The sequence below is a fragment of the Leptonychotes weddellii genome, chromosome 1 (assembly GCF_054177405.1).
Source record: "Leptonychotes weddellii isolate Sample4059 chromosome 1, ASM5417740v2, whole genome shotgun sequence".
NCBI classification, from domain to species: domain Eukaryota; kingdom Metazoa; phylum Chordata; class Mammalia; order Carnivora; family Phocidae; genus Leptonychotes; species Leptonychotes weddellii.
In genome coordinates, this window is record NC_138369.1 from 115400537 (window position 1) to 115425582 (window position 25046).

Below are 25046 nucleotides of genomic sequence, written 5' to 3' on the forward strand. Positions count from 1 at the left end.
TCATCCCATATCCATGTATTGAACACTTATGGCAGCCCATAGCACCAAGTCAAGAACAGCAGTGTGGTGTAGAGACCCTTGCTATTCAAAGTGTGGCTCCAAACCAAAATACGGACATCAGCAGAGAGTTTGTTAAAAATGCAGAATCTGGGGCGCCTGGGTGGCTCAGTTGGTTGGGCGACTGCCTTCGGCTCAGGTCATGATCCTGGAGTCCCTGGATCGAGTCCCGCATCAGGCTCCCTGCTCGGCAGGGAGTCTCCTTCTCCCTCTGACCCTCCCCCCTCTCATGTGCTCTCTCTCATTCTCTCTCTCTCAAATAAATAAATAAAATCTTTAAAAAAAAATGCAGAATCTGAACTTGTATTTACCAAAATTCCAAGGTGATTTATATGCACATTAATGTTCATAAAGCACCAGTGTAGAACAGCAGTCTCTAAGTTTTTTTTTTAAGTTTGTATCCCTATCCATTTTTAAAAAGTAATACTCTCCAATACATGTGTATGTATTTATAAATGACATATGTACTATTATAAGAATGCACATAACATATTTTATAAAGAATGCATAAAAATAAAAATTAAAATACTAAGTTAAAAAAGCACATTACATATTTTATAAAGAATGCATAAAAATAAAAATTAAAATACTAAGTTAAAAATAGGCATTCTAGTAATTTCTTGTCATTGCCTCAATGGATCATCTTGAACACACACCCATTTGCAGATCCCTGGCCATGAGGCCAGTGTACTGGGCTTAAGATATGAAAACTTGGGTTTGACTCCTGGATTTACCACTTCTTAGCTTTAGTTCCCATGAAGACTTGGGATAATCCATAGCACAACTCCAGTTGCACAGCATTCTGGGTTATCGAGGGAAGAGGTAAGAGAGAAAGGGAGCTAGCTAGAAGAGGAGTCATGCTCAGGAAGAGGCTAATAATCATAAATCAAGTCCCAACAAGAGAAAGGCAACCCCAGTTTAGTTTATAAGTAGGTTTAAAATCTAAAGGCAGTCCACATCTTCAGAAGTTGTGAGTAGTAGTGGGTGGTGCTGAAAGGCAGGTATTGACTGGGAGACTAAACAGGAAATAGAAAACTAGTGAGAAGTGGAAGCAGGTGCCTCCTGGGAAGAATGGAAAAGTGGAAGTTTGGAGACTGGTAGAACTGAATTTAAATGCTGGCTCTATCCTTTATAACCTTGGCACATTACTTAAACTCTGAGTCTCCATTTATTGTCAAGTCTAGTAAGAGGCTACCTTGGACTGTGGAGAAGTTTCAATAACCTCAAGTCACTCCAAGGAAACCCACCTTGGCTTGAGGTCATTCATGAGGAAATAGACAGAAAAGGCAAAAAATTCTAAATGAGAACAACCTATTTTTTTCCCAAATCATCCCAAATATGATGGTTAATTTTATATGTCAACTTGACTGGGCCACAAGGTGCCCAGATATTTGGTCAAATATTATTCTGGGTATTTCTGTGAGGTTGTTTTTGGATGAGCATAACATTTAACTAGATAGATCGAGTTAAGCAGATTGCACTACCCAGTGTGGGTGGCCCTATCCAATCAGTTGAAGGCCTGAATAGAATAAAAAGGCCAACTCTCCCATTAATAAGAAGTAATTCTTCCTGCCTAATTGACTTTGAACTGCGATATTCACTTTTTTCTGACTTTGGACTCAAACTGAAAAGCATCCATTCTTCCTGGGTCCCAAGCCAGCTGGCCTTAGAGACAGAACTACACTATCAGCTCTCCTGGCTTTCCAGCTCCAGATGTTGGAACTTGTCAGCTGTCATAATTACACAAGACAATTCCTTACAATAACTTTCTTAATATATACATATTACATATGTATATATAAACTATAATTATTATATATTAAATATGTATATAAATATATAACCAAATAAACAGGGTGCTATTTTTTTTTAACTCATGCACAGGGTCATTTCCCAAAAAAGCAGAATGTAAAGGCAGTCCCTTTCTGTCAGGATTGAGACCTCTGACTTGCAAGGTGCTGGAAACCCATTCTCATGGTCTTGGCGCCCCCTGCTTACACCTGGTGATCATGAATCCAACTGTTATGTGGCCACTTCATGATTAAGAATCTACTTTGTTCTCCTGTCCCTACATCCTCTTAGAAACTGTAGAGTGGAGTAGATAAGAGTGCCCATTTGGAGACAGACATATGTGGGCTTGAGTGCTTGAAAATGCTTAACACACAGCACCCAAGGATGGGGTGCACTTTTCTTAGAGTCATAAATGAATCTGGCAGGTCCCAGCTGTAGCTGACCAGAGAGTTAGTTCCTTCTGGTACCACATTCCTGAGAGAACAGAGCAGTTCCAGGTTGTTAAGATGCTAGGACAGGAGGAGGCCAGAGGGAAAGGTTTGGTGGGAGGAAGGAGATGTAAGGTTGGGCTTAGATTTGAGAAATTGCAAGTCTATAAGGTCATTAAAATGTTCAAGCCATCAAGCAGCTCCCCATGTTCTTTAATCCCCTAGAAGCAGAGTATCAAAAGACCATTTCCAAATTCCTTCAGTTAACAAAGCAAAAGTGAATGTCCTCCTGCTCGGTGGTTTTTCATTAGTTCTGACCGAGGGTTGAGCATCCTTTCATTTACTGGGTACTCATTGCATTCACATGGGCAGGGGCTGACAATGAGGGTGTGCCACTTTAATTCTCAGAGAAGCAATACAACATTGGTGGATTTCACTAGATTCTGGTCTCAATCAGATACTCCTTTGACTTGTGGGCCCACCACTTACTAACTGTGTGATCTTGTCAAATTAACCTGTCTGAGCCTCAGTTTTTATTCTGTACAGTGGAGATCATTATAATAATAGTTAATCTTTATGGATAGCTTCCTATGTGCCAGATACAGTATTATTTGCTTTATGTGGATTATCTCCCTTTATTCTTCTGGCAAGTCTGAGTTCTGTACTATAATAACTCTCCCATTTTACAGATTGGGAAATCGAAGCTAAGAGAAGTTTAGAAATTATTCAAGGTTACATCTACAAAGTGATGAAGTTAAGATTCTCTCTCAGACAGTAAAGCCATATAAACGAGATGATGGCTAAAAGCACTTAGTGCCTTACAACTGCAGAATTAAAGCTACCTTGACGAAAGCCTCAAGTTCCTCTTTGGTATTTGTGAGGAAGATGGGGCACGAAAGTACTTTGTAAACAATAAAGTGCTAAGCTCATGCGAAGAATTCTTGCTAAGATCACATGTTGCATTCTGCATTTGTCCCCTGACCCTGAGAGCTGAGGAGAGGTCAGTATGGGGGAGGCAGCCAGTGAAAACATGAAAGCTGATCTAGACCTTGAAGAAGTGGGTTTGGGCTTGTCACAGCCAACTTTATGTAATCTACCTGTGCATGAGCTTCAGGGTGTCATGCAAATTGTTGAAAAGTTTCATTCATTAAGTAAAGAAGTTCTATGTTTCCTTACAACACAAAAGACAAATTGCCAATGAGGTTCTATAAGCACAAAGAGAATCTTTTTGAATTAGTGACTGGGTTGAACAATTCTCAGAACTGGAATTGTTGATGTTCCTAGAATATGACAGAAAGTCTCTAAATGGAGAAAGCAAATGTGATCTATGCCTAGTGAGGAAGGCATGATCATTCTATTTCCAAAACAAGGGGAATGATGAAAACAGAACTTTATTTACAGAAATGAAAAATTACTTTTATAAGAGACTAGTTTGCTTTATTTGTGAATCACTCATTCATTCTTTCATTCATTCAAAGAACATTTACTAAGTACCTTACATGTGCCAGGCCCTATGGTAGCCTAGTGCTCAGTTTCTATTATTTTTGAATTCTGCAGAAATTCCAATGAGCAGCATTGTGGGAAACAAAATATAAAAGAATTTTAATCTGTCACAAAACAGGCTTTATTGGCCATTTCCAAGTCATGGTCTGAAAATTACCAATCAAATGCAATACATTAATATGTTGGGTGAGATGCCTCTACTGCAAAACGCTGGGAGGACACACCTCCTAGTGCTCACAGGAAGTGTGTGAATATGTCCCAGCAGTAGTCGCCTATGAAGAACCACGCTGACATACAATTCTGGTGTTTAAATGGCTGCTTTGAAGCGGAGAAGTCCTCTGACTTACACTTCTAGAATAGAAGATCAATGGGAGACTTTCTACATTTCCAACCTGATTTCCATTTATATAGGACAAATCAGACTCTTCTCCTTAAGTTAGCATCTTAAGTTACTTTTAGCAAACCTGGGATAGAGAAGTAACAGGACCACTTTCCTAAAGTCACTTTACCAGTAGAAGCCATTTCGTGTTCTCCAGACATTTGTCTATATAGTTGTTGTTATTACTATTATTATTATTATTTTAGCAGTTATATATCTTGTGCAGTGTATGAAGGCAGCTGTCCATTGAAGGAACATTCTGAGCTGAAGTCAGGCTGCGTATCATGTTTTCACATTTGAAAGCATCTGCTTCAGAATATACTAAACCTAAGATTAAGTAAATTGTGAGTAGCAGAACACTAAATACAGTATATAATCTGTGATGACATTTCAACAAGAAAACATAAAATCTCAAAAACCATACTATATATTTTCTGTGGGTGCACATAAATCTTTAGTGTAAGTATGACGATTCCATGCCAAACTGATGACAGTGTTACCTTGAGATGAGAGTGGGATAGCTCAAAGAGGGGATCCAAATTGTGATGATAGTCTTTTAGGGTTAGTTTTAGCATTATGTGACCAAAAAATCTACTTAATAGTGACTTATTCTCTCATATAAGGGAAGTCCAGAGATGGACAGTACAAGTATGAACATTCCATGAAGTTAAGGAGCGTGGCTACTTTCAGGGTTCTTCTCTGTCATCCTTAGGGTGTGACCTCATTCTCATGCCCAAAATGACTGCTCAAGTGCCAGCCATCACTTCTAAATTCCAGGGGGTATGATGGAGGAATGAAGAAAAAAAAAAAGGAATACAAGACATGTAGTAGCTATCCTTTAAGGCAATTTCACAGATGCTGTCATATAACATTTCTCCCACATTTTTATCAGCCTGAATTTTGTCAGGTGGTGGATTCTAGTTACAAGAGGGGCTGGACAACGCTGATATTTTACCTGGCCATGTCTCCAGGTCAAATGATGGGTTTCATTACTAAAATCAAAAAGGGAGGATAAATGTTGGGTTAGGCACCCGAGGTTTATTGCCTCAGTCATCAAAGGTCTTTGACCTAATCTTTAATGTTTTAATGTTTTACAAGGGGATAATTTATCCATTACTTGTGTAACTAAAAATCATTTTACAGTTAAAAAAAGAGGGGGTAATTCCCTTATTTTGAGATACTACTAATCTGAAAATGTTTATGACCCCTTCAAAATGTGTCTCATTGACTTCAAGACTAAGTTTTGCACAAGGGGAAAATCAAGTATTCTTCTTGAGTCCACTGCAATTAGGTGGAGTAAGAAGCCTTGGAGACTTAAATGGAGATTAGCTTTGGGGCACAGGGTTATAAACTCCTGAGTTGCACCCCACTTTGACAAGTTGGCCACATTCCATTCTTCCCTATCTTGTGTGTTTTTTTCAAACTGTAGTCAAACACACATAAAAGTTACCATCTTAATCATTTTTAAAATATACTGTTCCATAGTATTAAGTGTATTCACATTGTTGTACAGCCCCGATTTTTAGAACTCTTTTCATCTTGCAAAACTGAAACTCTATACCCATTAAACAACAACTCCTCATTGCTCCCTTCCCCCAGTGCCTGGAAGTTACCATTCTACTTTCTGTCTCGATGATTTTGACTACTCTAGGTACCTCATATAAGTAGAATCACACAGTGTTTCTTTTTGTGACTGGCTTATTGCACTTAGCATATGCACATTGTCCTCAAGGTTCATTGATGTTGTAGCATGTGTCAGAATTCCTTTCCTTTTTTAAGGCTAATATTCCATTGTATGTCTATACCACATTTTGTTTATCCATTTATCTATCAGTGGACAATTAGGTTGCTTCTACCTTTTAGCTCTTGTGAATAATGCTGTTATAAACATGGGTGTGCAAATATCTCTTTGAGATCCTGCTTTCAGCTCTTTGGGGTATATACCCAGAAGTGGAATCGGTGGATCATATGGTAATTCTGCTTTTAATTTTTTTAGGAACCTCCATACTGTTTTCCATAGTGACTATACCATTTTACATTCCCACCAACAGGACACAGGGCTCCAATTTCTCTATATCCTTGCAAATACTTCTTTTCTTTTCTTTTTCTTTAATCCTTTGACTATTTCTTAATCAGGTTGTTTTTTTCTGTTGAGTGTGAGTCCTTCATATATTCAGGATATTATGGTTTGCAAATATTTTCTCCCATTCTGTGGGCTGTCTTTTTGCTCTGTTGACTGTGTCTTTTGACACATCCTGCCTATTGTTTTGCTACCATGACTGACCTCACATTGAGATGGCTCTTTTTTGCTTTCTACTGATTCTCACTTCAGTTTTTTAAACAATGAGCTCAGGCTTCTATAGTAATGCTCCAGCTTCCTCATCTGATTTTAGTCTTGGGTCCCCCCCATCCTTTAATGAAGACCTTGAAACTTACTTAAGAGCTTGTTTTGTTCTTAAATTCTCCATGCTTTTAGCTATTGCAAATAATTTTAAAGATTAAAAATAAGTTACTACTGGTAAATTGTATATTATGTGTATTTTACCATCATAAAAACATACAGGTGAAAAGATGTCTTATGTACACCCCTATTATATAAAAGAACCATATTACAATTTTTAAAAAATCTGTAGAAAGTTGCAGCTATAAAATTTATCCTCATTCTGTTCATTCTGAGATGATGGAAATATTTGACTTTTCAACTTTTAAAAGACACATAAAATTAAGCAAATAAAATGACATTCAAGAGCCATGTAATCTAGGGAAGGAGAGAACCACATCAGAAACCTAGGTTAGGATTTTTGCAACATACTGTCCAGAGGCTGAGGTTTTAACCTACTTGCAGGCTAACAATCAGCCTGCCACAGTTTCATGTATGCTGGAAGAATTCATGAGGCTCCTCGGTCAGAGAAAAAGGATCTTTCTCACAGCATTAGCAGTAGCCAGAGTATCTACATTTTCCTGCACTCTTCCTTGAGCCTCAGCTGCCACAAGGTGGTACAAAGAAAGGTGATATCTGGATAGACAATGGGTTGCATGGTAGGAAAGAACTCTGGGCTCAGAGAACATAAATCTTTTATAATGGGCAATAGTATAGTCTGACTATACTTTGCTCCGGAGGGAAGTGTAATCTCTACCTTTCAAGGCTGTTTGGTATAAAAACATCCTTTAAAAAAAAATAACCCAGGACAAAGACTAGTTAGTGCCTCACTTGAAAGACATGCAGAAACATGAGAAAGCCATGGGCCTTACCTTTTATTTTGTTTGTCAGAGCTTCCTGGCTACCAAGGCCAAGAGGTTCATATTCCTGCAAATAAATACACAGCTCTCCTTAAAAATGGAGCATGGCAGTTTAACTAAGGCAAGCTTTTATTCTATCCCTAAGTTATAAGATAAAATAGGCACTTGGAATCTTACCTAGAACATAAATGAAACAACATAATAGTGTATTCAGAGTTTTACACAATATGGAGAATTTTTTTCATATAGCCATTGCTTATACAGGTGTGAGAAAAAAACAAGGAAAAAATTAAATCAAATCTCTGTGAAGATCTATTTATGAAGACATTCTATGTATTTCGATAGTAATAAAGTTTTAAATGTCTGATTTCCAACATGGTAATATTTATCAGGTATGTATAAGTAGCCAAAGTTTAGTCTAACGCAAATCATGGACAAGAGAACATAGTCAACTGTTTTTTGTTTGTTTAATATTTGTAGAATTCAGATGCTTGGATTTGTCCCTAATTTTGATAAACAGACATACCTTATTCAAAATATTAAAAGTAAACATTGACCATCTATTCTATTCTAGGAACTGCACTATTTATTGCTTATATGAGATGAATAATATACAATACTCACATTCAAGAAACAATCCTAAACATTTCAAATAGCTTGTGTGTCTTCCACTCATTATCTTCCCTGTCACCAATCCATGTGGATGGCTTACTTCTGTAGAAGGGAAGAGAAGCTCAGCTTGTTCATAGGCAAGCAGTTGATAAGCAAGTGGAGTCTTTCTTACTTGTATTGCATTTCATCATTATCTCTTGAGCTTCCTTACTTTAAAGCTGTACTGCCCAATATGGTGGTGAACAGATAAACCTGGCTATTTTAATTAACTAAAATTAAAGAAAATATATTAAACAAGTTCTTCAGTCACACTAACTGCATTTCTTTTTTTATTGTTTTGTTTTTGCATTTCCAACATATTTCAAATGCTCAATAGCTACATGGGGCTAGTAGCTAGTGTGTTGGACAGTGCAGACAGAATAATCTGCAGAATGTTCTGTTAAGCAGAACTGTTTTAGAGTATGGCTTTTCTTGATAAGGTATAGTCGTTGGTTATAAACTGGATACTCTTCAGAAATAGTAGTCTTAATTTTCCATAGGAAGAGATTATTCAATATGTCAGACTGCAGCCCAAATTATAATTACATGCAGATATACAAATATATGTAGGATACACATACAGATATAGAGAAGATATTTATTCTACGTAGGTACCCAACTCCTCACATTCATTCTAAGGAGGAAAAGGATCAGTCAGTCAATATTAGCAGAATCAACTGTCTGAATTTTATGTCTGAATAGGAGATGGTTTCAGTAATTCTTTGTGGCTTTTCCCCCATGATTGAAATTTTCCTGGCTGCTATATTCTCAGTGGTGATTTTGTTGGAAAGTATAACATCTATAATTCCCATATTAGCTCACAGAAGAATTAGACAGGGTATGTGCTTTGTAAATGTCATTTGATATTTGCATATAGCATTTAAATTCCTCCTAGTGTTAATGCACCACAGAGATCTTTGTATTATTTCTGAGTTGTTTCTTTTGTTAATTTTGATTCTGCTTGCAGCAGGCATTTTAGGAGTTAGTAGAAAAGTTAGACTTTTTGTTTTATAATGCCATTGACACTCAGTAAGCTTAATAAAGAAATGAGAATTCAAGACTTATGTGAGGAGATTTTAATCTCTGATTTACTGTTTCCTTGAATTAATTACTGGAGAAGTAGAAAGGGCTCCCAAAATCTGATCCTCAGAGTTTAAGGGAGGGCAAGAAATAAGACAAGTACAGGCAGACATAGTGAACTGCAATACAAGTTGATTAAATATCACAATAAATACATCTTTCCATGCAATCTCTCTTGGAATTTCACATTTAGTTTTTATAGTTTTTATGAATGATGTCACTAAGATGGCTAATTTCCCTAGACTTAGAAGTGGAAGCATGTGGGGTACATGAAGTTTCACTTACATGTGGAATCTTCTTATATTTGTATATCATCTATTTTGGCACTTGGCATCATTTCTTACTAGTATCCTCAGTGGTCAGGTATTTATTTCCATGAACGGAGTTGTTCATCTTGCAAATCTTATCTGACTTTAAATATTTTTAATTCTATTTCTTATTTTTTGAGGAACCTCCATACTGTTTTCCACTGTGGCTGCACCACTGTATTCCCACCCACAGTGCAGGAGGGTTCCCTTTTCTCCACATCCTTGCCAACACTTGTTATTTCTTGTCTTTTTGGTAATAGTCATTTTAAGAGGTCTGAGGTGGTATCTCATTGTGGTTTTGATTTGCATTTTCCTGATGATGAATGATGCTGAGCATCTTATCATGTGTCTGTTGGTCATCTGGATGTCTTCTTTGACGAAATGTCTGTTCATGTCTTCTGCCCATTTTTTAACTGGGTTATTTGTTTTTTGGTCTGAGTTGTATAAGTTTTTTATACAACTTGGATACTAACCTTTTATTGGATATGTCATTTGCGAATACCTTCTCCCATTCTGTATGTTGTCCTTTAGTCTTGTTTGTTGTTTCCTTTGCTACACAGAAGGTCTTTATTTTGATGTAGTTCTGATAGTTTATTTTTGCATTTGTTTCCCTTGCCTCAGGAGACATATCCAGCAAAATGTTACTAGGGTCGATGTCAGAGAAATTACTGTCTGTGTTCTCTTCTAGGATTTTTATGGTTTCAGGTTTCACATTTAAGACCTTAATCCATTTTGAGTTTATTATTGTGTATGGTATGAAAAAGTCAACCAGTTTCTTTCTTTTGCATGTAGCTGTCCAGTTTACTCAACACCACTTGTTGAAGAGATTCTTTTTCACATTGCATATTCTTGGTTCCTTTGTCGAGGATTAAATGACCATATAAGTGTGGGTTTATTTCTGGGCTCTCTATTCTGTTCTGTTGATCTATGTGTCTATTTTTGTGCCAATACCATACTGTTCTGATGACTACAGCTTTGCAGTACATCTTGATATCTGGGATTGTGATACCTCCAGCTTTTTCCGTCTTTTTCAAGATTGTTTTGGCTATTTGGGGTCTTTTGTGGTTCCATACATATTTTAAGATAATTTTTCCAGTTCTATGAAAAATGCTGTTGGTATTTTGATAGAGATTGCATTAAATCTGTAGATTGCTTTGGGCACTAGGAGCATTTTAACAATATTTGTTCTTCCAGTTCATGAGCATGGAATATCTTTCCATTTATACTTGTGTCATCTTCAATTTCTTTCATCAGTATTTTAGTTTTCAGAGTACAGGTCTTTCACCTCCTTGGTTAAATGTATTCCTAGGTATTTTATTATTTTTGGTGCAATTATAAATGGGATTGTTTTCTTAATTTCCCTTCTGCTACTTCATTTTTAGTTACAGAAATGTAACAGATTTCTGTATACTGATTTTGTATCCTGCAACATTACTGAATTCATTTATCAGTTCTAGCCATTTTTTGGTGGAGTGTTTAGGATTTTCTATATATAGTATCATGTCATCTGCAAATAGTGAACATTTTACTTCTTCTTTATCAATTTGGATGCCTATTACTCCTTTTTCTTGTCTGACTGCTGTGGCTAGGACTTCCAGTACTATGTTGACTAAAAGTTATGAGAGTGGACAGCCTTGTGTTTTTCCCGAACTTAAGGGAAAAGCTCTCAGTGTTTGACCACTGAGTATGATGGTAACTGTGGGTATTTCCCTATATGGTCTTTATTATGTTGAGGTATGTTCCCACAAAACCTGCTTTATTAAGGGTTTTCTTTTTTTAATTAAGGGTTTTTATCATGAATGGATGTTGTACTTTGTCAAACACTTTTTCTGCATCTATTGAAATGATCATATGGTTTTTATCCTTTCTCTTGTTTATGTGATATATCATGTTGATTGATTTGCATCCCAGGAATAAATTCCACTTGATTGTGTGAATGATTTTTTAATGTATTTTTGGATTCAGTTTGCTAATACTTTGTTGAGGATTTTTGCATCTATGTTCATCAGAGAGAGATATTGGCCTAGAATTCTTTTTGTTGTAGTGTCTTTATCTCATTTTATAATCAGGGCAATGCTGTCTCACAGAATGAATTTGGAAGCTTTTCTTCCTTTTCTATTTTGTGGAACAGTTTGAGAAGAATAGGTATTAACTCTTCTTTTAAATGTTTGGTAGAATTCACCTGTAAAGCCACCTAGTCCTGGACTTTCATTTGTTGGGATATTTTTTATTATGATTTAATTTCATTGCTGGTAATCGGTGTGTTCAAATTTTCTATTTCTTCTTGATTTGGTTTTGGGAGGTTATATGTTTCTAGAAATTTATCCATTTCTTCTAGGTTGTCTAATTTGTTGGCATATAATTTTTCATAATATTCTCTTATAATCCTTTTTATTTCTGTGGTGTCAGTTGCTATTTCTCCTCTTTCATTTCTGATTTGTTTACTTGAGTCTTCTCTCTCTCTCTTTTTTGATGAATCTGGCTAAAGGTTTATCAATTTTGTTGATCTTTTCAAAGAACTAATTCCTGGTCTCATTGATATGATCCATTGTATTTTTTAGTTTCTATTTCATTTATTTCTTCTCTAATCTTTATTATTTCCTTACTTTTATTGGTTTTGGGCTTACCATATGATCCAGTAATTCCATGACAGGGTGTTTACCCAAAGAATATAAAACACTAATTTAAAAGGATGAATGCACCTCTATGTTTATTGCAGCATTATTTACAATAGCCAAATTATAAAAGCAGCCCCACTGTCCATTGATAGATGAATGGGTAAAGATGTGGTATATACATATAATGGAATAATACTCAGCCATAAAAAAGGAATGAAATCTTGCCCTTTGCAACAACATGGATAGATCTAGAGGGTATAAAGCTAAGTGAAATAAGTCAGTCAGAGAAAGACAAACACCATATGATTTCACTCATATGTGGAATTTAAGAAACAAAACAAATGAACAAAGAAAACTGAGACAAGATTATGTCCCAACGTAGGCCAACTCAGTCCCAGGATGACAAATCAATTGGCAGGACGATTGAGGGAATCTGAGGCCCTTGGGTCGCTTGAGATTTCCCTTTAGGCTTCATACATTAGTATACATTTATAGTATTCATGAGATTGACATGGATGTGGGCTGGAAAACCTAAATGCTTTAAAATTCTGTTCCAAAAATCTTTCTCAAATGTTTACAGACAATGCTCTCTGGAATGATAAGAATTGAAAGGAATGTGAATAATTTTACTAATATTAATTTATTCTCCAAATAATAATTTTAAAGCCAAACAAATAAATAATGCTAGCATTCACTGAATGCTTACTTAGTTCCAGGCACCGTGCTTTATGTTTTGCATGTTATGTTATTTAATCCTCAAAACTATTCAAGATTATTATTTACTTTCTTACAAACAAAAAAAAAACCAACAAAACAAAACCTGAAGCATGACACTGCTGAGACACATGCCCAGCATCACATAGCTAGTGAAACACCAGGCGTGAATTAGTCTCACTACAGTATTTACAGATCATGATCTGAACCTAGCCATGGCTTTTGGATTCTGTTCCATTCCACATCCCAGTGCCAGCACACACACCCATGGAGGACATAAAAAATATGACATAATCAGATGACAAAGAAAACATCTGCATTGATAGCACCACCTTCTATAAAAGTTTCAAAAATAACTTTTATAGGTCTCATCATTTATAGGTGCATCCCAGATGTCAACCAAATTAATATTGTTTTTTAAGATCAACATAAAATTGACTCAACACTTCTATCCTTTCAGGAAGTGGGAAATCCATGCCCTCTCCCCACCACCCCACCTTCAGAGAGATGTTTATTAACTGGTGCTTTCATGCAGGTCAGCGTTCTCATTTTCTATTCTTGCTGAACTCTGAGTCTTACTGTTATCCCATCCCCAGCAATGATTCTTTTTGTTCTGTCTTACATAAAACAGGAAGGGGCAAAGACTCTTCCTTGATTTCTTCAAACTCATGTCAATTATTTGTGTAGATGACTTCTCTGAAGTTTTAAGGCAATGGAAGAGGGCAGTTACAGCACAAAGTTGCATAGAAAACATTTTAAAACTGAATATTAGATAATCCCTTCCTTAAAACTCCTTCAATAGCCCTGCTAGAATAAATTATTCATCAACTAGCTCTCCTGAGGCTCCAGTCTTCTGCCACATAATTTGAGCACTTCCCTTGTGTGACTAATCCCTCTCTTACTTTTCTCATCCTCATTGAAACTCCTAAATTTGTGATAACTTTCCAAGCTAAACCGTTAGCTAATACTTCCATATTTTCCTTTCAGTGTATAAGCCTTGGTCCTCATCTTCCACACCACAGGCAGTCTCCTTTTCAAAAACATCTATTTCCCTAAGAGGAATTCAGATGGCATCCACTAATATACACTTTTTAAAAATCCCATTTCATATTTAATGTACTAATACCTTGTTAATTTTGAAGTTACTTGTTTGGCAACCTTAACACAAACCAGAAAGTAAGCATAAATGGCCCCTGGGAAGCCAAAGTTACCATCTCAGGCAACTTCTTCATAAAAATAAAGTTGTAGGAGAAGTAGCAGTAATGAAAAAAACTGAGCTGTAACAAAGAACTGTAAGAAAAGGTCCTGGATATGACATATTCTCAAATATGATAATACATCAATGGATTAACTTATCATATGATGAATATTAGAAAATAGCAATCATGATAAAATAAGATGCACACAAAGATAAGACAAGCCTGCTGCACAAAGTAATAGCAAAGAAAAAAAGGAAACTAAGACATTACTGTAGAAAAAAAGAAAAAACAAAAAGCAACCATCATTGGAATATAAGAACCTAGAATTCTTTTTTTAACTAGTAACTAGTAGAGACAGTATGAAGCTTTTAATTCAAATCTTTGAAATTCACTGCTGGTTTTATTTTTATTTTTTAAGATTTTATTTATTTGACAGAGAGAGAAAGCACAAGCAGGGGGAGTGGCAGACAGAGGGAGAGGGAGAGGGAGAAGCAGAATCCCCACTGAGCAAAGAGCCTGATGCGGGGCTCCATCCCAGAACCCCAGGATCATGACCTGAGCTGAAGGCAGACACTTAACAGACTGAGCCAGCCAGGCGCCTCCACTGCTAGTTTTAAATCCTACACCACCAGCTAGAAATCAGCAACTATATGATGTAAATTTTGTAAAAAAAAAAAAAACAACAACAAAAAAAACTGGTTGATTTACATATTTGACCACACATTTTAATAAACATAAATAAACATTAATTATTGACTGCCTACTCTGTACAGCAAAATCTTCAAGAAGAAGATATCATTGACCTGGGTTTTAAAGCATGAATAACATTTACTATGTTTAGAACCATGGGCATTCCAGGAGGAGGGAGCACACTATGAAAGGCACAAATGTGCCAATTTTTATTCCATCAGGAGGACACAAGATCACCATGAATGGGTAGAGTATAGCTCCTATAATGAAAAGCCAAGGGGTCACTACTCCAATGAACAAGTATTGAAAAATTCATTTAAATTAAAATAAGTACTTCTTAGGAATCCTTATAAAGTGGATAAAAAATGAATTTTCTCCTTTTTTTTGAGGGTGTTAGGTTTGCAGAAAAGGATTCAACATTGAGACAAGTAACTAACAAAGATATGTACAAAGAAATCTATACAAATTTATAGGGCAGTCCCGTGATATGACTAATACCATGTCTAATAAAACATCCAGAACACATTTTTCTCTACGTATTTATATTAGTATTTATTATTTATTATATGCATACTATGCTACTTATCAAGTAACTCCAGATACCTGTATCATCTAGACTTAGTACACAAGGAAATAAATAATATCCTCAAGTGTCTAGTGCCCATTCCTACAAAGAATGCATTCACTCTATCCCTAAAATTTCAGGCTCCCTTTCCCTTTTCCTTCAATTGAAAGACCTTGTTTAGCCAGACTTTGGAGCTAGAAGCAGTCCAGGGAATTTTATTCTTAGCAACTCACCTTAGTGCTCTATTTATCCCCCTTATTTTTAAGTAATATGCTAATGTTTGAATGTTGACGTTTTGAAACAATAGCTTTCTACAAACGATGTAGCCACAAGTATACACAATATTAGCAATTAGTTATATTTCATTTAGACTCATGAGTGCTTTACATCAAGTCCTAACAAGACACAAAACAATATATTCTGAAAAGTATTGGATTCTACCTTTTGATATTTTAAGAGTGCATTCCTTTCTCTCATGAATTCAAACGCTGTACTTTCTGGGCTTAACCTCTATCTCAAACTGTCAAGATGATAACTATCTGTTTGATTGGTAATTGTTCTTTTTATTATATTTGACACACTTTCAATTGTTTCTATTGATTTATTTTTCCTAGCAACTGTTTGTGGTGATCGGAATATTTAATAAATGACTTTCCTGCTTTGCCTTTGAGGAGATGGTGTAAGTCGTGTTCAAAAATGTATTTTAAAAAACTATTACCAAGACAGTATAATGAACTTTGTACATGAAAAAGGTATAAAGTTTTTGTAAATTTGCTCTTGCTCCCATAAGAAATCTTAAGAATAAGATTTAAAGTAGATAGTAATCTAAAAAACACACACACAAACAAAATCAACTCAGCAAGCAATAGGGAAAGATAAAAATTTGATGACCAGCAAAAGTTTCCATAGTGAGCTCAGAAAATTAGCGACCAATTTGCTGGAATAAACAAAATTTATAAGGCAATTATGTTTTCCACTTGGATTGTCCCATCCATCACTTTCTTCTTTCCCCCCTTTTTCTTAGCCAGGAAAGGAACTGTAGTGGAAATTCTGCAGAAATTCTTACACATTGCGAAAATTGCCCAATCAGCTTTTTAGAAGCTGTAGAATCCCAATTACCATCAGATCTCAATAGGTTTTGGAAGCAGATTTATACAAATTTTATCTAGTTGCCAATTATGGCAAAATTGGACAATTTTCTATCCTTCTCAACTATACATCTAAGTTATTGTACCACAAAAATGTACACTATACCAGGTTCTTTTCTAGAACCTTTTGCATTTTATGAAACCCAGTGATGTTCTTCCCCCACCCCCACAACATCCCACTGCTATGTGGCTCTCCTTTAATCCCCCAGCACAGCTGTGCCAATAGAACTTTCCATGGAGGAAGTACATGGGCTACTCTTGAACAACCAACTCTACTGCAGACTGACTTTCTCCTCCAGTTTTGCTCCCAGATGCCCAAAGCACCCACCTGAGCAGACATATCCTATATCTTCAGATGAGAGAGATAAATGAACTCTTTAGAGGGCAATATGAATTTTAAGATTGAAGAGGAAGAGGATCAAACCCCTCCATCTTTTTACAGGACTAAAAAAAACAATTGTGTGTATGCTTAACCTGATGGCAGTCAGTCATGCTCTCTCTGTGCCAATGAAATTAATCTCAAAGCTGGTGGGAACCGTGCCTGACTTCAGGACACCAGCTCCTTCTGATGTTGTCTGCTATAATCACCCTTCAGAGATTCTTCTGGCTTTGTGCTGTGGACGTTTACTTCCTGTAAAAATGGTTGAATACATGGCTTTATTTTGTGAAGGTTGGACAATTCTAATCATATTATGTTCTCATAAAAGTTGTATGCATGTGAAACTGAAATTGGACATGATTAAGAGGACCGCTTTCTGCCCATTTGCCCTTTGCATCATATACCAGGCGCTGATATCTCAGGATGAGGGAATCTACATTTTATGTCATTTGGGATATTTAAGTAAGTCCTGAGAGAATAGGAAGGTTGGATGAATCAACTAGAATTTCAGAATTGGCTGGACTTACTTTGGAGCGAGGACTTGCAGCTGGAAACTGGGCAGGGATTCAGGAGATAGCTGCTGCTAAAAGAAAAAAAAATAAAGTAGGAGACTTACATGCTTATAATCAGCATCTAACCTTTTTAAAGACAACCTTCATCCCTTATGGTGGTTTCTTTTTCCATTCAGAGGGTTTCTGGATGTTAATTTTAATCTGATTTCATCAGGACACAAATGTGGGGGGAATAAAGGGCAAAACAGATGAGTAGCAGTGGGGTTTTATCTGAACCTCAATCACTCACTGGTGTCTCTGGCTGAAAATACCAGAAAAATGAAAGTGACAGAAATAGCTAAGAGCAAATTTAAGAAGAGATGTTGGAATGCTCAAATCTAAAGACAGTTATTAGAGGAAGGAGAAACTTAGAAATCAGTAAATGTAATGTGAGAAGGAGAAGTTGGTAGAAGAGGAGGGGGAAGAGAGGGGAGGGAATCATGGAGAGAGGAGAAGGGAAGAGAAATAAGAGGGAAAGTTAGGAATTTAATTACTTGATTAGAGTTAGGTCCTAAGCTCAGTTTTGCTGTCATAAAATAACCCCAATATCTCAGTAGCGTACAATAACATTTCTTTCTCTTATGCTACATGTCTATCACAGGTTAACTGCCAATGGGTAATTCGTGGTCTTCACCTAGGATTCGGGCTGACTGACAAAGAGGCCTTCATGGAGGTTTGAGAGAGGAAACAGCATGATAAAATCACAGGACAGAAGCACGGAAAGACATACTTCACTTCTGCTCACATTTCAATTGTCAAAGCAAATCACATGGCCAAACCTAATGTCAGTAAAGTGGGAGTGTATATTTTGAACAATATATAATTATCTAACACTATGTAATAGCTAAAAATGTTTTGATCTTCATAATAAGATAAATGCCACTTTGCCCTTCTTGGGTAGTATTGTCTGGGGCATTTTGTACAATGTCCTGCAGTTTAGGTTTTTCTGCTGATTTTCTCATAATTAGACTGGGGTTATGGGTTTTTTGGGGAGGAAGTTCACAGAGGAAAAGTGTCATTCTTATCACATGACATCAAGGGTATATGTTATCAACATGACTCATCATTGATGTTAACCTTAGGGGAGGGCTTGTCAGATTTTTCCACTGTAAAGTCCTTGGTTTTTCCTCTTTCTACACTGTACTCTTTAGATGGAAAAAGAAACCACCACAAGGGAAACCACCACTACGCACAGCCCACACTTAAGGATTGTGGAGTTATGTTCCAACTCCTTGGGGACATTTCCTCTTCTTCACAGGTGGAGGAATCTGAGGTTTAAAGAGTTTAAGAACAAGCTGACATAGTTAAGTGGCATCTATATTGAAACCCACATCTATCTGACTTATAAAACTATTCTTTTTTCAGTACTATGCAAAAAGAAGCATAAGAATAGGGAAATGGTTAGAAAAACAGAAGGATACATCTATGAGTTGTTTCGGTGAAGCATGTTGAAAGGCATGGCCCCTTGATACTAGAGACATTCAGGTAACGATTCCTTAACTTGCTACTCACTAGCACTGGGACTGGAGAGTTATGTTCCTTGATGTTTATAACACTATCCCATTATTGTGCTGACATGGCCTACTGGTCTGTCTTTCTACAAATATACTCTGACTCCACTCTAGTCACTAAGCCACTTTTCAAAAGGGAAACCAAGTCCTTGGAGCATTGTGAGGGGGAACAGAAGATAAAAGTGATTTTATCTCCACTTTGTAGGGCCAGGGGATAGCTTCTAAGCTTCTAAATAGTTTTTTTTAAAGAGAGTTATAACTCTAGATCTGTCTAATAAACAGAAGGCATGTTTCTGTCACAGAAATAGTTTTTAGACAAACGAGACACTGTCCCTGAGGCTGAGAAGCAGACCAATAGGATATCAGGGGTGGGTGAAAATTCTGTGAGGTTTTTCCTTTTTACTGTGGAGGTATGATTTAATATTGACATTTTAATGTATCTGTCAGGTTCCATATCCAGTTTCTTGTAAAGTGTCATTGACAATGCAGTTCAAAGACCAAAACAACCATGTAACAGTATTGAATTGTGTTTTCTGAACTAGGATAAAATCCCTCTTCTGACAAAAAACTAAGTTACAGAGAATGTATAAAGATAAAACAGAGTTTGGGGATATTCTATATATTTCATATGATGAAAAGTCTTTTCTCTATCAATTTTCATAAACAGAATAGAGAGTATGTGGTGTCTGAGTCATATGTGTATATCATATATTTAATTGTAATATTGTTGCAGGATTTTTTCTCCATCAGTGCCCATGGTTCTTGGTCATGTCGCTTCGAAAAATGAAGAGGTAGACCAGACAGAGTGGTGGGGAGCAAAGCAAGGTTTATTGAGCGATAACAAAGTGATAGTACAAAGCTCCTGAGGAGGGAGGGGACCCAAGAGGGCTGTCAATGGAGTTTCTAAATCTAGGAGTTTTTATAGGCTTGTTCAGGGACTGTTTTAATCTGATTAACTCTCCCTGCACCTGTCATCCAATCAGGCTTTTGTTACACGGGAAAGGGTGGAAGCCTCCTTCCAGGGTGGTGTAAAATCCTTTTAAGGATGGTTTTCTCTTGGGGGGGGGAGGTTGTCCCTGCCTTCCAACTATCCTTCATCAGTATGATACTTTTGTACATGATTAGTTTAAATATTCTAATGTGCAGTAATTTCTAAGTAGGCTGTGATCTTGGTTGACAATAAGGAAGTCAAGTTATTTACCCCTATTTCTTATACTACAGAGACATTTATACTTTCAGAAACAATTTTCTTCTTCAATTGCCAAGATTATCTGGACTTTCTGAGGTTGCTACATAAATCCATTACAAGGACTGAGCTTTTAGGGCAGCGACTGTTTTGTTTCTCATTATGTCCTAGCACTTGGTACATTCTAGAACACTATACACTTAAATGTTTGTTAAATGAGTATTGAATAAATATTTTCAAGAGAAAAGCACTGTGTAAATTTAAGATAGTCTTAAAATACATAACTACATCTAAAATGAAAGGCTGTGTCTAAAGGCTAAGATCATTAATTTCCCTCAGATCAGAATAAAGTTTATTTTTATGAGACTGAAGTGGTGCAGGGTGAGACACCCTAAAATGTGCCACTTGGCATAACGATTATTTTGAGTTAAAACTAATAAATACTCAGCAGATGCAGGAAAAGCTGTGTGCCTCCCCCATAACTGCCTAAATTTAAGTTAGAAAGCAGAGCCTGCAACAGGAAGAGAGCTATTAACGGAGACTCTCTACTTAAGGAACTTATCTGCATAACTGGGCAACCTTGTTTTTCTAAACATCTCTTTCCACTTTCTTGCTAATAAGCTTTCTCCCTTTTGTGTCCTCAGACCCTCCACCTCTCCGTATCTCCAGTAAACTTCCTGTGGCCTCATTGTCTTTGGAATCTCGTCTGTGTGGAGTCCCCATACATATGCGATTAAATTGGATGTTCTCCTGTCAATCTGTCTCATGTCAAGTTAATTCTAAGTCTAGTAAGAAGGACCATAGGGAGAGGAGGGCCTTCCTCCCCTACAAGACCAAGTATAAGAGTCTGTATCGCAGAACTTGTGTGATAGCATGTTTTCTTCCAAATACCCTGACCAAAGGCAAGAATCCCAAAGGTGAATACTGATGTGGGAAACAAAGGCAAAAGAAAAAATTAAATTTCCTTATTGCTTATAACCCACTGACAAGTCTTTGAAACAGGCCTTCCTCTGTGAGCTCAGCTGCCTTGATATTGACACTTTGCTAAGGGAAAAAGGCAATCTTAGCCCGACCCCCCCTCCCCCACCAGGATCCTGTGAGTCTACTTCAAACATATAGAAATTCTTTTGGAATCTTCCTTTATCTCTCCCCCCCAAGATATATGTTAGTAAGCATCCTCATATGGCCCACTGATACACATCTGAAGCGTCTCAAGACTGAGTTTTTACTAAATAGTGATAACTTCTAGATATTTATCTAAAATAAATCATCAGAGATTATGTCAGAGATTAACATTTGAAGATATAAGGATGTTTGTTACATAAAAGTACTGAAAATTTTGAATAAAACATAAATGGTTAATAATACGGGATTGCCTAAATAAATTAGGAAATATTCATTCTATAGCTTATTATCCACCCCTTAAAGTGAAGTATCTATATATGCAGAGGAGGGGTGTTGAATCTTTGTTTTTCCACTTTCAAGTTCTGTGACCTTGAACAAGTGTCTTATTTAATTTAACTTGATTGTGCTCTACTCAAAGTTACACATGATCATAATTTTAAGAACCAAATTGTTGTATGGGCTTATTACAGAAAAACAGCAGAACTCTGACTTTTTCCAATTTTTGTTCCTTAGAGGCACCACTTTCAGCTCTCTTAACTGATTCTTTGGGTATTTGCCTCCATACTTCCACCACTCTAAAAGCAAGGAAAGAAACAAGCTTGATTTTTTAGTTTAAGGCATTATCTATTGACTTCCTACTATGGAAACATAATTTAGCTCTCCTTCACTGCCTCTATTCCCAGGATACACACACACCCTTACTCTCTACCCTTTCTTCCCAACAGAGTTTTATCATAATTTTGATTACATCACTATAGTGTATATAGCATTATGACCACATAAACATGAGCCTTAATGAGTCATATTGGGTATTATTGATGTGAGAAACAAAGGCAGAAGAAAAATTATTAAATTTCCTTACCACCTACAGCCCACTGACAAGTCCTTGAAACAGAGTGACATTCCTCTAGGGACTCAACTGCCTCAATGTTAATACTTTGCTAAGGGCAAAAGGCAATCCTAGCCTGACTGCCCTCCGCCCCCCCACCCAAGGATCCTGTAAGTCTACTTTAACTTAAGTCTACATTAATGTATAAAAATTCCTTTGGAAACTTCCTTTATCTCTAAACCTCCCTAAGATACATGTTGGTAATCATCCCCCAAGCATATGGCCCACCGATATACATCTGAAGGGTCTCATGACTAAGGTTTTATTAGACGGTAATAAATGACCTTTCCCAACAATAGCTAGCCCCTTCAAGGTCCTGGAAACCTTGCTTCCAAAATTCCTTAGAGACTTAGGCTATCTCTAACCCCTTCCCAACTTGAAAGTATATAATGGGCCACTCCTCATGACCCCATTGCAGCTCTTTCTGCCCACAGGTCCTTTCCCCGTGCCTTAATATTTTTGCACCAAAGACGTCTCAAGAATTCTTTCTTGGCCATTGGCTTCGAACACTAATAACATCTTTCCTACATCATTATTATTACTTTCGCTTTTCTAAACAAGTTTTGGTTTTCCTAATTGCCTTTTTTTTTTTCTTTTTGGGGTGTGTTGTTTATTCTTAGCTTCCTATGTTTTGTAATTTTTATTCACAAACATTTCCCCAGTTATGCAAGTCTCTGTTCAATACACACATACACATTAAGCATCAATTTCATCCTCCTAGAGAAAGTCTCCCACGCACCTCCTGACTTCCCACATCTGGACCAGCTAAATCTCAGCTGTTTTTCTGGGACTTCCCTTCACTATAAGCCTGGGAATTCTCTTTCCATCTTTTGCATGACATTTCCTTTTCTCCTGGATTCTATGTCTTCCTCTCTCTTAGTTTTCTTGTTTGTTTTGTCAGAGTACAGATCCCTGAGAAGATAATCATAGAAGATAAACTTTTTAACACTGCACAGGTCTGAAATTTAAAAAACTTCACTCATATTTAACTAATAGTTGGCTGGGAATAGAATACTAGACAAGAAATCACATATCGTCAGAATTATGAAGGCTTTGATACATTGCCTTCTAGCCTCTAGAGTCGCAAATAAGAGAATAACAAAGGCTATAGTTTTATCAGCACTATGTGTCAGTCACACTTCTGTAAGGATTAATAGTCATGATCTCATGTGATCCTCACTGCAAATGTGCAAGGTAGGTGCTATGTTTAATTTCCATTTTATAGATAATGGAAACTGAGACACAGGTTTGGAGTAACTTTCCCAGAGTTTTAGGGCTACTAAATCTGGGATTAGAATCCAGGTGAACCAGGTGGAAAGTTAATGCTCTTAACCATGCTTTACTGACAAATTGATTGGTGACCTTTTCAATGAAACATAAACTTTTAAATTTGAATATTTGTGTTATTATTTTTATTATTTTGCATTCAGTGTCCTGAAATTTCACAATGCTGTGTCTTGTGGTAGGTCTTTTCTCATTCATTATCGCAAGCACACAGTGAGCCATTTCAATCTGGAAATGCTGTGCTTTTATGCTGGGAGAATGTTCTTGAGTTATTTCTATATTAGGTTCCTCCCTTTCACTTTCTCTATTCTCTGTTTCTAGATTAGGGCTGGTCCCCCTAATTTTCCTGTACTCTGTTCTATTTTCTATAGCTTTACTTTTTTGCTCTACTCTGTGTGAGATTTCTCTGGCTTTATCTTTCAAAATTTCTAATGAATTTCTTAATTTCTCCTATTATATATTAATATCCCAGAACTCTTCTTTGTGTTCTCTGAATGTACCTCTTTATTTTTTTTTTTAAGATTTTATTTATTTGACAGAGAGAGACACAGTGAGAGAGGGAACACAAGCAGGGGGAGTGGGAGAGGGAGAAGCAGACTTCCTGCAGAGCAGGGAGCCCGATGTGGGGCTCGATTCCAGGACCCTGGGATCATGATCTGAGCCGAAGGCAGACGCTTAATGACTGAGCCACCCAGGTGCCCTTTATAGCATTCAAATTTATTTTCCCTCATAGGTTTATTATCTCATGGATATATCTCATATTATTCATATTCACATCAATCAGAATATTTTGAGTTTTTAAAGGAGTTTCATCCAAGTTGCTGTTCTTATTTCCACTTGTGTTTTATCTGTGTAGTACCTGGTGGCCATAGACTATTTGTAACAGAAATGTGACCAGAAGCTTTGTGCAGGTGGGTGAAATTTGTTGGCAGGACACCTGTGTAGTGAAATGGCTGGGCTGTTTCATTAGAGAATTTTTGATGTCTGTATCTCTCAGTTTTTCTCTTGGGCTAGGCTGATTCCTAAGTGATAAGTATTCTAGTCACCTGCCCATGTAGTTCAGAGTCTGGTTACTAGCATTTTGGAAGGCAAGTAGGTAAAGAGAGCCTCGGCATACACAAGGTATCCACCTCTCCTGCTTATAACACAGCCCCCTACCTTAAATGTAGTGGTAGCTCCCATTTGAGGGCCTATCCGTTTTACCCTTTCCCTGGGCTTAACATTCAGTAGATTTCTGGGGAAGGGTTAGGGGGAGGAGAGGGAGAAGCAGGTATCTCCATGTATGGACCAGGATTCCAGATCTGGGGCTTGAAATGCTTCTTCAACACTATCACCCATTTCTCCAGTCTTTTGCTGCATCTTCCCTTCTTCTTGTTGTCTCTCCTGAGTTTTGAGGTTAGTTACAAAAGGCAAAATAAACTGCTTTTCAAATTTTCTCACTACTAGGTTGGCATTCAGCTTTCTGAATTTATGCAATCAATTACACTTGTTCATCTGCCTTTTACTGCTCTAGTACTCTTAGTCATGGTATATATAAGCATTTTCAAAAACTCCCCTTTTAGGGCCGCCTGGATGGCTCAGTCATTAAGCGTCTGCCTTTGGCTCAGGTCATGATCCTGGAGTCCCAGGACTGAGTCCCGCATCAGGAGTCCCAGTGGGAAGCCTGCTCCTCCCTCTCCCACTCCCCCTGCTTGTGTTCCCTCTCTCACTGTCTCTCTCTCTGTCAAGTGAATAAATAAAATCTTAAAAA